Source organism: Haemaphysalis longicornis, unplaced genomic scaffold (assembly GCF_048455015.1).
Source record: "Haemaphysalis longicornis isolate Haplotype H1 unplaced genomic scaffold, Haemaphysalis longicornis Haplotype H1 scaffold_11, whole genome shotgun sequence".
Lineage (NCBI taxonomy): Eukaryota > Metazoa > Arthropoda > Arachnida > Ixodida > Ixodidae > Haemaphysalis > Haemaphysalis longicornis.
In genome coordinates this window covers 109,524,400-109,527,371 of record NW_027526214.1, presented here as the reverse complement: position 1 = coordinate 109,527,371, position 2,972 = coordinate 109,524,400, and the positions used below count along the sequence as shown (strand labels likewise).

Below are 2,972 nucleotides of genomic sequence, written 5' to 3'. Positions count from 1 at the left end.
GGCCAAGGGGTTTTTTAAGCGTGTTGCTTTTGGGAAGGCCTGAATTCATAGCTGGAAGCTCTCTGCATTCCTGCGTGGAGATATGCAGGCAGCGCAATTCCTCTTCCATGATGCGAAGGCCAAGGGTTGAATGGCATCCAGACCAAGGAGAGATGTACCACATGGCGTAACATAAAAAGTTACAATGACTTCTTTCCCCTTGTATGTGACTAGGGCGTGAAATGATCCAAGAACGGGAATCTTCCTGCGCGAAAAATCCAGCAATGTAAGATGGGAACTTGTCAGTTGTACTGCGTTTGCGAACAAGCCTTGGAATTGGTGCTCACTCATAATAAACACGGCCGAGCCTGTGTCAACCAATAAGTTCATGGTATGCACCCGTGTCGTCGCAGTAACTGGCGCGACGTTGACATCCACGTAGACGCCTGTATTCTTATAAGTACGGACCGCCAAGATGCTAATGACACTGGCAGCATCATCTTCCAGAACGATTTCATGGACCTCTGCAGAATACCCTTCTCAGCCACGACGGTAGCTGCGACATGCTCTCTTAAAGTGGCCGCGGCGTCCGCAGGCAAAACATGTGCGACCACGCGCGGGGCATTCCGAAGGCGAACAACCTGTTGCGGCGCAGTTTCCGCAGGCATTTGCATTTCTAGGCCCGGCGACAACAGCGGCGGCGGCATTCACATCAGGTGAAGGTGCGCTGTACGCGCGTGAGCTGAAGTGGCGATGGCCCGGGAGGCGTGTGCCATTATCGCCGTTATCTCGTCGACCCTGCCTGGCTGAGCTGTCTTGCAACTGCTGCTGAATGCGCTGCACCGGATTAGCGAAGGCTTCGGATTCACGCTGGGTTTGCTCACGAAGCCGTGCTACCTCGACAGCATGATCGAACATAAGGTTATCGCCTTCCAGCAGCAATCGCTCTCCTAGCCGCGGGCACGTGACGCCTGCTACGAAAAGTTCACACAGGTTTTCGTCCGCTTGTGTGGCGAAATTGCAAAGAACTCGTAACTCGCGAAGCGCTACGGCGAAATCAGTGATGGGCTCACCCTGCAGTTGACCACGCTCCCGGAATCGATGGCGTTGAAGGCGGACGTTGCAAGGGGCGGCGAAATGCTTCGAAAGCATCTCAACGGCTACGTCGTAATCGTTGGGTGGGCGCGGGGCTCCAGTGGTCCCGTCTTGCGTTCCAGTAGCTGCAGTGCTCCCGATGATTCCAGCGGCGGCATCTGGCGTGGGGTGACACCGGGTGCAACCCTCGTTAGCTCTGTCTTCGTTTGCGTCGTACTAGGCGGAAGCGCGTCGAAAATGCGCTGTCCTTCCGTACCAAGACAGTGAAGCAGGAGGGCTCGTCGACGGGGTGCGGGTAGCTCGGTCGCTCCGGACGCCAGCAGAAACCTGTCGAAGAGGCGTAACCATCGGGCCCATGAAACATCGGGCGTGCCGGGGGTGGCAAGAAACGGAGGCGGTGGCGAAATTCCCGTGGCAGACATCCTCGTCGCCAGAATGTCGTGTAGCGGGCACGGCGACACGTAAAAGTAAACACACTACACCACTGTACGATCTTTGACAATAACCCCGTTTAATCAGCGAGTGTCGTTTATATACACACGAGCGCAGTGGCGCCATCCATTGTGTGTCCAATGACTCAGAAGGCCATCTGGTGTACACGATCAACACTACAAATCTCTTCTTGGTTGCCTAAATAACACGTGTTCTTTCAATAAACTTTCACTTGCTAGACAGCGCCTGTGTCGTCTATTCTCCTCTTCGTGTGTTGTTTCCGTTCGCACTGCCACCATGAAAGCTATCGAACTCGCCCAATTTGCTGCCTTTCTGCACGTGTAAAGATAATGAACACCAGAAGATGGACACTTTCCTAGTCTCTATGCGCTAAAACAGCATAGTGCTGCTGGGCAGTTAACAGGGTGGTTATGCTTCATGCTGTGTTTCTTGATGACAGAGTGTTGGCGCGCTCCACCTGTCCTATAGTCCCGGCTTTCTGCGTTCACGCAGACTCTGGCCTACCTAGAAGACGTGACAGTTTAGAAGACGTTCTGCCAATAAATGCTGCCACATTTTTGCTGAGGTGGAAGGATTGAGATTGCCCCAAGGCCTTACGACCCAGCGCTCCGCCAAAAATATCCGCGCTTCTATAGCGCCATTCATGGTAGCGATGCGTAAGGCTCGGCTTCGACCTTTGCAGGGTAAGGACCTACAATAAATGGATTTCACAATAAATGGGACGATACTGATCACGCTCAATAACTTTGGATCGTATTTATCAAAAGGGGCCGACTTTTGGCTTAGCATGTGAGCATACAAGCATATAATGTTGGACCCTTTTTAATTGGGAGGAACAACTTCCTGATCTGGAATGCCAGAAACTTCGAACCTGCATACTCTCCCGGTAATAATCCCTGCACTGACACACGATATTCCGTCGTTTCCGAAAAAGAGGGGACACAAAGAATAACTAAAAGTCCGCTAAACAATTTTAAACCCCAATATCTGCACCTTCAGAAGGCCTCTTGCCTACGCTATACTTCAACGTGCACGCAAGTGGAGTGCTCGGTGTGGTGACAGATGCGGTGATCATATTTGAAGTCAAGAAATTTGAGCATTTTGCTGCACTGCCGACAAAGAGTGTAAGAACCAGAACCATGCTTTAGTGCCACTGTGTGTTGGGAAGCCATAGTCGAAATAAAAATGACCGGTATTTCGACCTAAATTTTTAGAAGCCAAAATGGGGACTGTTCGAAAGGTTTTGCCTTTGGAGAACTGCATTCCCAAACTTTTCAACCAAAAATTGTATAGGTACCCTCTTTGCTCTAAATCACTGCTTCGCGTTGTTTATCATTACTGTAATTACTTTGATTTCGAACTGACAAGGCTTGTCGTTGCGGTTTAAACAACTGTGACATTTCTATATTCGTCACATACAACAAACGTTCTTACAATAAAAACTT

The 2,972-nt window shown here is 50.6% G+C and overlaps 1 pseudogene; it reads right to left on the bottom strand.

Annotated features, from left to right (window-relative positions):
- Positions 1 to 281: 281 nt before the first annotated feature.
- Positions 282 to 1,496, bottom strand: LOC144160746 (uncharacterized; annotated as a pseudogene).
- Positions 1,497 to 2,972: the final 1,476 nt, after the last annotated feature.